Consider the following 10,864-nt stretch of genomic DNA (forward strand, 5'->3'; position numbering starts at 1 on the left):
TTGTAGCGTTGGTTGTGGAGCTGGAGTTTCTCAAGGACCAAGTTGTCAGCACATCGCTGGCACATGAGAGCAGCACCAGAGGGGATTGAACTCACACAGCCCACGCTGGCAAGGCAGGTGCATGGGCATGATCCATCCCTAGGTCCCCCAAACCTATTCCTCTACACTGTAACTCACATGTGTCTCACAACAAAGAAGAAATCATGCATCTGAATTAAAGCCTATTCCAGGCCTTTGATAAATACTAACAGATAAATTAAAAACCCTAAAGCCTCTCTCCCTCTGGGAAGCCCATGTCTGTCTCGAACACATCTCTTTTTCTCTTCTCTCATGTTTCTCTATATTTCTTCTGATAAAAAATGATTTTGTTTCACTAAGTAAAAAAGCAATAACTTCGTCTCACTTTACGATTAAAGCTCAGAGAAGGTAAGTGACTCAGCTAAGATCTGAGACTGATCAGGGGCGGAGCCATTTTCAATCCTAACATTTTGTCAAGGATGTTTCCATTTGAATGTCCTTAAATTTATTACAAGCATAAAACAAAATGTTTCATATTTTCTACTCGTAGTCTCACACCCTCCCCTCTTCACCCTGCTCTACTCCACACTCACACACTTCTATGGGTGGCAACTCTTGCTCCACTTGCAGCTTGGGGCCTGGAGGAGTATACCTCTGTGCCTCAGAGCACTTGCTTCATAAGCATGTGGTTGATAGTTCATTCCCTGCTCTTCCCACAAACACAGAGCATTGCGCCTAGCAGTTCTGCTGACTCTGACCCCCAACATGGCAAGTGATTTTGGATTACATCAGCTGCAGGTATGTGTGAACCCTACAAGAAGTAATGCCATACCCACTAAGTACTACCACTAAAAAGAGGTATGCGGACACTATGTTCAAAAAGTGTAACTCTGTGGAACCCATATGTGAACACACCAGCTCTACAGCCAGAGTGCACAGGATCACCACAACTAACCAATGCAAGTGTATGGGAGCTGACCTGTATGTGAGCACCAGAACGAAATGAGTGTAACTCTTGGCAAGAACTTAGCATAAGTTTTTGAGGACTGCAACCAGATGTGTAATGCCTTGCAAGACTCAGATAAATGTGTGGGCATCCAGGCAGGTGTGTGCATGACCTAGTCATTGCAATAACAGAAAGGAAGAGGGGGTAGAATGAAAATCAAACAAACAAAACAGCATTGGAGTTACCCAGTGGGAGGGAAGCACTGAACCTGGATTATGCCTTAAATTTTCATTAATTGTATGATCCTAAGCAAGTCCCACTGCGGGGATCAGAAAGTTCTCTGTCTTAGTGCCACTGTCACTGACCTCTCTCTGGTCCTTTGAGTGTATTAGTCCTAACTTCTTCCTCTTCTCTGAGCCTTAGATCTAATCAGCTCCCAAGACCTATCATTTATTCTTTCTAAATATCACTCTTCTACTGCTTTCATTTTGCTCCCAGCCTATGGATTAAAGTTTGCATAACAATCATATGACTTTTGAATAACTTTTCTCCCTGTGCCTCCTCCTTGTTCCAGTTGAGTCTGACTGTACTGCTATACTCATCTTACTGAGATACCTTATCAGCTTGTTTCTTCCCTGCTCAACTAATTTAGGCAGTTTTCCATAGCCTCCATAATCAAGGAAGGCCTTCAGTGAATTCTAGCTGCTTCTCCACATCATGTAACTAGGTCTATCCCTTACTTCTCTGTTGAAACAGAAAGATCTTCAACTTTCCCTTAGGGAATGCAGTGTTATCTGCCTGGAACCTTCACTGCCTATGATTTCCTTCCTCTCATCCTCACCCAGTATCATATCTAGTTTCTTCTCATGACTTAAAGTTTGGGTGAAGCCATCAATTTCCACCTCTGTGTAAAAGAACAACTCTTCCAGTCTGGAAGCACCCTTAAATTAGTTCAGAATTTTCGATGGGGGAGATAATATAGCTTCGGGGCACATGGACCCCAGAGCATCTCCGGATGCAGCCAGAAGGTCCCAGCAACTCTGGGATGGCCCAGATTTTCAGCTCTGTGAGGCCTAAGCAGTATCACATGCTTGTGCCCTTTCACTGAACCTAATTAATTAATTGGTTGGCCAAGAATTAATAGTGGGGCCCAGGGCCTTTTGAGAAACACCCATAAGCACAGCCTGGTGAATTGCAAGTTTCATAGAATTAAAAAGAAAAGCTGATCATTTACATGTCTTTTTTCTTACTCTTCATTTGTGACTTCCATCACTCCCCATGGCTCTCTACTTCTCAAGCGCTACCCTCTAGGCCCACTTCCTAACTTGTTTTCCTATTTTGTTTTTTTCCTTTGAGACGAACAACTCTCTGACATGCAATATATTCTATTTTGTCTTGTCTATTACCTGTCATATTTTAAGAATATAGTTCTACCTTGCATAGACTTTTTTTTTGCCATTCAATCTGTGTTCCCTCAAACAATGCCTGGCACATACTGAGTCCAATGAACACTTTTGGAGTAAATGGATGAATAGTTGATCCATCCAGTATTGACCATAGAGTAGACAATTGACAAATACTTGCTAAAGCGAATGCAAATGAGTGTGGCCAAGTTTCAAGTGTCTCTCATTAGAAGTCCTTTCTTCTCTTGAGTGATTTAGTTATGTCTTTCTATGAATCCCTTACAACTGTTTTATATTTGTTTCTTAGATTGGGAAGTCAAACTACCACATGGTAAGTTGGTAGAAAGAAGGTATCTTTATTGAGGTCTAATAATTGAGAACAATTTATATGCAACTAAAAACAAGTCAAGGGGCTGGAGCGATAGCACAGAGGGTAAGACGTTTGCCTTGCATGCTGCTGACCCGGGTTCGGTTCCCAGCATCCCATATGGTTCCCTGAGCACCGCCAGGGGTACTGAGTGCAGAGCCAGGAGTGACCCCTGTGCATCGCCAGGTGTGACCCAAAAAGCAAAAACATAATAATAATTAAAAATAAAAACAAGTCAAAATTCAATCTTAGAATTCGTGTCCCTAATTTTTTCTCACTTCATTTCTGGTTACAAGAAATCTGTGAATATAAGAAGAATGGAGACTAAGAAATTTACCCTTGGGCTTTGAGTTAGCTTAAGGGTTTGAACATATGCTACGTATATAGGCTACTCAAGAGAGTCAGGAGAGTGAGGCCCCAGGCGCCCCACTCCCCACAAAAGAACCAATAAACAACTCCTATTTTTCTCCCCCTATCTCCTGTCAGTTTCCCTTGAGTATCACCATGAGTTACCCTTGAACATGGAATAACCCTGCACACCATGGGGTCTGATCCAAAAGCAAAAACAAAGTCATATACAGGCTTTTTGTCTATTGCGTATATTTCATATGTTAATATAATATTTTTGTGCTCTATATTTGGGATTTAGAGCAGATTTTAATGCATGAAACCACATCACATCTAATATTTATGCCACAATTTTTTATAATTAGGGCATTAGATCAACTCATGAATGAATGGATGAATGAAATCATTATTTATTATTTAGTACTTTCCATTCATTACCCAAACATTCCCACATATCAGGTTCTACACTCATTGATACTTGGAGGAAAACAATGAACAATAAACAATTCTTATTTCCCAGGACCTATGGTCTAGGAACAAGATAGCTCAAAGAAGAAAAGAAGAGGCTTGCGTTCCATACTACAATGCCAAAATATTTTGCTACACAAAGCTCTGAGCAATTGAGGAAGCACAGACAGGAAGTGATTTATTCTTGTGGAGAAGGTCTTGGCAGAGAAATTGACAAGGTGGAAGAATGGCTTTGCTGACAGGGTAACATGGGAACTGAACGTTCACCAAGAATAGGGGAATTTATTTAGGAGGTCCCAGGCAGAAGAAGCTCAGCACTCCCACTTCCCGTCCCAGGAATTGCAAGTACATAGGGTATGGAGGGGAGGGGACTGGCACAGCATGTATTGGTGAGAAACGGAACTTTGAAGATAATGGGGCCTGAGTGTCTGCTCAAATAATTCAAGCTTTATTCTAGAGGTGATTATAACGCATTAACATGAGCATTGCTGTTTCTACTTCTAGGTCATTGTCTTTTGGGTGGGAGGGGGGCATTGCCAACTGGCAAGAGGTAGCCCTAAGTGGCTGTTCCCAAAGTCCCAAGACATAGCGCCCAAGAGCCCCACCATGAAGACTATTGGGTAGAGTAAGGTCACAAGGGTTGAAGGACTGTGCCTGTCATCCCTGCTATTACCAGACCATACAACCCAAACATTAAGGAAAAAACAGTTGCTGTTTTGGGGGGGGGTATTTTGTTGTTGTTGTTGTTGCTTTTCTTGGGTCACATCTGATAATGCACAGGGGTTACTCCTGGATCTGCACTCAGGAATTACTCCTGGTGGTGCTCAGGGGACCACATGGGATGCTGGGAATCGAACCCAGGTCGGCTGCGTACAAGGCAAATGCCCTACCTGCTGTGCTATTGCTCCAGTCCCAAGTTGCTGTTTTATTTTTAACAGGATTTAGACACTTTCCCCAAAGTCGTATTATATAGAGAGAGGCAAGATTTATGGGGAAAGACTCCACAACAAGTTTTCTGGTCTGGTTCTTTCTGGCACTCATTGGACTGCCCTTGTGTGAATATACTTGCCTCTGCACTCACTTCCCTGTGAGTCTACTTTCTCTTTTCTCAAAAGAGAATTAGGTGCCAGAGAGATAGTACAGTGAGTAGGGCTCTTGCTTTGCATACTGCTGGATGATCTGAGTTTCATCTCCTATGCCACATATGGTCCCCCAAGCACGGCCTGGAGTGATCTCTGATCACAGAGCCAGGAGTAATTCCTGAATACCCAAATACCAAAGGGTGCAGTTCCACTTTTCCCCCAAAGAATCAATAAGCAACTTCTGTTTTCTTCCCCCTGTGTCTGGTGAGTTTCCTAGGAAGCCATTCAATATGCTTTCTCCTTCCCCAGTTTTTGCAGTCTTAGCAGAGAAAAGCTGGGTCATGCTTAGTAAGAGGCAGACTTACAGTGTAGACTTCAGCTGACTTTCTTCAGGTATAAAAGGAAGGCAATACTGGTGCCTCTTTCCAGGATTGTCATAAAAATTAGATAATAGAAAGCTCTTATAGTAAATGACACGTAATTATTTCTATACTGTTATCTGAAATGTAGGTAGTCAGTTTCTTAAAGATCAAAATAAAGTGGCTTAATTGTTTTTTCTTTCTTTTTGTGATTTTCAGGTCACATTCAGCAGTGCTCAGGTGCAACTCCTGGCTCTTTGCTTGAGGGTCCATATGTGGTGCAGGGGATGGAACCCTGGTCATCCAGCTGTGTGCAAAGCAAGTGCCCTACCCACTGTACTATTTTCCCAGAGGTGATCAACGGACCAGCAATGCTACTGGTCAAATCCAAGATTCCTGCAAGAAAAGTCTGCACTCAGCCCATTGTGCTCTCTCTCCAGCTCCTTAATTTCTAAATATATTGTGCAGGTATGCCAGAAGAAAGCAGTTCTAGGGCTAAGTCATCAGGTCAGCCAGGCCATCAAATATCCAGATTCTTTTTGTTTCTCTGCTCTGCTGTCCTCACTCAGGACACTGCCTGTTCTTAGACTAAAGGCCTACTCCCATGATTCCAAGCACCCATGCTAAATGCAGAGGGAAGAAAAAAGCCGAGGTTTTCTTCCTGGAAGGCTTTGCCTTTCCTGGAAATCTTCAAGGAAACCTGCCATTTACAACTCACTGCCAGAAAGTCTGATGCGACTCCTGAGAGGCAAGAGAGGCTAAGAAAGAATCGCTGGGAGCAAAAGCGGGTTCTATGGTTGCTTTAGAATTACTCTGATTCAACCTACTGAGCCACCAAAACAAGGGAGCACAGTCACTGGGCAGGCCATAAACAGAAGTTTCCATACCCATGTTATTAAGAGCTGAATAAAATAATGTACATTAAGGGTGGGCTGGATCGATAGCTCAGCAGATAGGGTGTTTGCCTTGCACGCAGCTGACCTGGGTTTGATTCCTCCGCCCCTCTTGGAGAGCCTGACAAGCTACCGAGAGTATCCCGCCCGCATGGCAGAGCCTGGCAAGCTACTTGTGGCATATTCTACATGCCAAAAACAGTAACAACAAGTCTCGCAATGAAGGCGTTACTGGTGCCCGCTTGTGCAAATCGATGAGCAACGAGATGTTTATACGTTAAGGGCAGGATACCAGAGCGCTCTCAGAACATGGGCTCTGACTTAAAATCAGCAGCATTTGTGTTAATTTAAAGCCACATAACTTCTTATTGTTATTGTTATGTTTGTTATTTACAAAATATATACACAATATTTTTTACTGTTTCTACATATATGTCATATATATGTGTTTTATATATATATGTTTACTATTATTTCCTTTGAACAGATTCCCAGAAGTGGAATTTATTAGGTCAAGAGTTATAAACTCCTGCCAAAAATGTCTGAGTCTAGTCCTAAGGAAATAACAGGCAAACTGAAATTGAAGGACATTCTGTTAAACAACTGCCATTCTTTAAATGTCTATGTCAGGAGAGACAAAGAAAGAGGCTAAAAAAAAGATCACAAATAAAGGTAATGAAGGATGATGGCATGGATGTAAGATCAGAAAAAAACAAAAAGCTGTGTTACTGGGCAATTGGTAAAATCTGTATATTAATTGTTATTTGGCAATAGTATTGTGTTAAAATTTATTGTCTAAAATTGATAGCCTCACTGGTTACATAACAAAAGATCCTTATTCTTATGAGCTACTAATTAGGGAAAAGGAGTAAAATGGTATAATATCTACAATGTATTCTCAGACAATCATCAGTGATAACAATCATGACCATAATACTAACAGCATTAAAATACGATTATAAAAAATTGCAAACTGATGAAACAATTGATAGATTTGGATGAAGGCTATGCTGAAGTTTCTGAAACTTTTTCAAAGAAAAATTATAAAGATAAAAAATTAAAATTGTAAACAGAATTTTGCTTTTGTTTAGTTTGCACCCTTTGTAATGAGGTAAAAAAGTATTTTCATTGACCCCTCTTTAACACAGGACAATATTTTAGGCTTTCAAGCAAAATAAATTAAAAATTAATTGAAATAAACATTTTTGGTTATGTTTTTTAGTTAGATGAGTTGAATATTTTTTTATGATGGCTCATTACTTAGTTACAAATTGTCTCTTGAGTTTGCTTTTATCTTGGCCTACTTGTCAAATGATCTCTTACAGCTTTTTCTTACTGACTTATGTTCATTCTTTAGGTAGTGAGCTAGCAATGTTGGTTTGGGTGGTAATCATATTCTTAATGTAACTTGTCTCCAAAATGTCTTGAGCCAATTGGAATTCATGGGAAAATTCACAAGTTACTCTAAAGATTTTTATTGAATGTCAGGGCAATGCAGCTGAATTTTTTGCAACTAAAAAAAAAAATCAATGGAAGAGCCTGGCAAGCTCCCAGTAACGTATTCGATATGCCAAATATAGTAACAATAACAGGTCTCATTCCCCTGACCCTAAAAAGAGCCTCCAATCATTGGAGAAAACGAGTAGGACAGGCTGCTAAAATCTTAGGGTTGGGACGAATGGAGACGTTACTGAAGCCCTCTCGAGTAAATTGATGACAGTGACACAGTGATACAGTAAAAAAAAGTCAACTTACACAAGATTAGACTCTTCCAGAAAAAAAGTTTATTATTTCTTTCATTCTGTATAGTTTATCCTTTCAACCTGCACTTTTAATTTGGCTGACTTAGATTCATAGAGTGTTTGAACTAAACAAACCACATCATCTGAGAGAAATTTTGCTTAAATTCTAAGTGTCTGGGTTTCTGTTTCTTTAAGAAAAATAACAAGGACTGGATAAAGAAACTAAAGTACATCTATACAATGGAATACTATGCAGCTGTTAGGAAAAATGAAGTCATGATATTATTATAAATGGAAGGAACTGGAAAGTATCATGCTGAGTGATAAATGAGTCAGAAGGAAAGGGACATATAAAGAATGACTACATTATTTGTGGGATATAAAAAAATTAATGTGAGTCTTATAACGAAGGCCAGAGAAAACAGGAACCAGGAGGACTGGTCAGTGATTGGAAGCTACCACAGTTGTGTGTGTTGGGGGGAGGGGGCAGACGGCAGTTAAGATAGAGAAGAGACCAGTATGACAATAATAGTTAGAAATGATCCCTCTGGACAATAACTGAGTGTTGAAAGTAGGTAAAGGGATATACATGATAACTTTTCAGTATCTATATTGTAAGCCATAATAGCCAGAAGGAAAGAGGGGGGACAGAGGGAAGGAGAGGGAGAGGGAGAGAGAGAAAAAAAGAAGTACCTGCCATGGTGGGAGGCAGAAGGAGGGAGCCTGTAGACATGGCTAGTGGGAGATGCACACTGGTGAAGGTACAGGTGTGGGACCTGTCTGAATCCAATAATGGACAACTTCGTAACTGTGTATCTCACAGTGATTCCATTTAAAAAATGAACTTAAAAATTAATTTAAAAAAGAAACATAAGAAATATTATCATTTATGACCCAAGAAATAGAGCAATAGATCTATTTACAGAACAAACTTGAGATCAAAATTGCTATTCTTAGCCAGAATCTGGAAAAAACCCGAATGCCCCAGAATGGATGACTGGTTGAGGAAACTTTGGTACATCTATACAATGGAATACTATGCAGCTGTTAGAAAAAAGGAGGTCAAGAATTTTGTAGTTAAGTGGATGGGCATGAAAAGTTTCATGCTGAGTGAAATGAGTCAGAAAGAGAGAGACAGACATAGAAAGATTGCACTCATCTATGGTATATAGAATAACAGAGTGGGAGACTAACACCCAAGAACTGTAGAAATAAGTACCAGGAGGTTGACTCCATGGCTTCGAGGCTGGCCTCACGTTCCGGGGAAAGGTCAACTCAGAGAAGCGATCACCAACTACATTGCAGTCGAAGGCCATGTGGGGGAAGGGAGTTGCGGGCTGAATGAGGGCTAGAGACTGAGCACAGCGGCCACTCAACACCTTTGTTGCAAACCACAACAGCTAATTAGAGAGAGAAAGCAGAAGGGAATGCCTTGCCACAGTGGCAGGGTGGGGTGGGGGGGAGATGGGATTGGGGAGGGTGGGAGGGACACTGGGTTTACGGGTGGTGGAGAATGGGCACTGGTGAAGGGATGGGTTCCCAAACTTTGTATGAGGGAAGTGTGAGCACAGAAGTGTATAAATCTGTAACTGTACCCTCACGGTGATTCTCTAATTAAAAATAAATAAATTAAAAAAAAATTGCTATTCTTTACTGCATTGTACTTTAAAACCATATAATGAAAATTCTCCAGTAAAATGAAAGACTTCCAAGCATATAGGCTTTTCAATCTATATAATAAGATAAGAATAAAAGAACCTCTTAGTTGATATTTAAATAAAAGTTCCTATTTTTAATTTTCACAATGAAATTAAATAAACATTTCAGAAGCAAGTCTGGGTTTACTCAAAAGATTATTATTCACACAGTTTAAAGTTTTGAGCTAGGGGCCAAAAAGATAGCTCTAAGGGCTGGACCATGTGCCTGGTCCTATGAACAGCTCCAAAGCTACCTTTTTTTTGGGGGGGGGAGAGCGTTAATAGTTTATTATAAGGTATAACTGTCAATTACTGCCAATTAGAAACTTCAGTCCATTAAAACATGTAGAAATTGTGTGCTAAAAGTCTGCAAAACAGATCATATTCTAAACATACCCTCCTGAGCACTCTCAGGTGTGACCTCAAAACAAAAATAATTTGATTTAAAATATTATTGTGCTCTGAGTGAAAAGCACTAAAGAATTATATATGAAATCCCTGCTTGAAAAACATCAAACTTTGCTTAGAACACTGTTTAATTTGTTTCTCACCTCCATTTCCCTTTGTTGGTATTGTGAAGACTAGTGGTTGCAGGCTTTTGGTTGTAGTATCCCAGAGATCATAGCGCATTGTAACATTGCCGGAACAGCACTCAGCCTATGGGTTGGTTCCAGGGATAAAACTCACAGCCTCTTGTCTGCAAGGCAGGTGCTTCATCACTGAGATATCTGAAGCCCGTTGGAAGATTATTCTTTTATATATATATATGTATATATATATATATATATATAGAGAGAGAGAGAGAGAGAGAGAGAGAGGCCACATCCAGTGGGACCATCAAGGCAAGGCTACCCCTGCTATATTTGGGGATTGATATGTTGCAGGGCATTGAACTTAAGGTCTGGAACATCCTAGACAAGTGCTCTGACATTTGACCCCTATCCCAGACCCCTAGAATATTATTTTGAGTGAAAAGCCTCTTTTGCATTTAGAAACTGATGTCCAATTTTTATTTTAAAAAATTTCAATTGAATTATCATGAGATATACCATTACAAAGCTGTTCATACAAAATGATTGGGTTTCAGTCATACAGTGTTCCAACCCCCATCCCTCCACCAGAGTACATTTCCCAGCACCAAGGTTCCCAGTTTCCCTTCCATCACTCCCAATTCCACCCTGCCTCAGCCTGCCTAATTTCAATTATTAAAAAAAATTTAGTGATTATCAACTACATAGCAGGCATTGTGTTAGGCTATTGACATGCCTCATGAGAAAGGTGAATATTGCCATTGTCTCCAGAAGCTCGCTTTAATGTGGTAAAGAGATAGGTATAGCAAACATAATTCTTCTGCAGGGTAATCACTGCTTTGATTTGTCAAATAAGGTTCTGTTTGTACTACAGTACAAGAATAACACCAATCAGTTATTGGAAAACCATGGAATCTCTCCCAGGGAAATAATGACGAATATGAATACTGTATTCAATATTTCTTTCACTGCATAATTGTTTCAGCTTTTATGCTAAGTTTTGTTTTTTTT

The sequence above is a fragment of the Sorex araneus genome, chromosome 1 (genome assembly GCF_027595985.1).
Source record: "Sorex araneus isolate mSorAra2 chromosome 1, mSorAra2.pri, whole genome shotgun sequence".
NCBI lineage: Eukaryota > Metazoa > Chordata > Mammalia > Eulipotyphla > Soricidae > Sorex > Sorex araneus.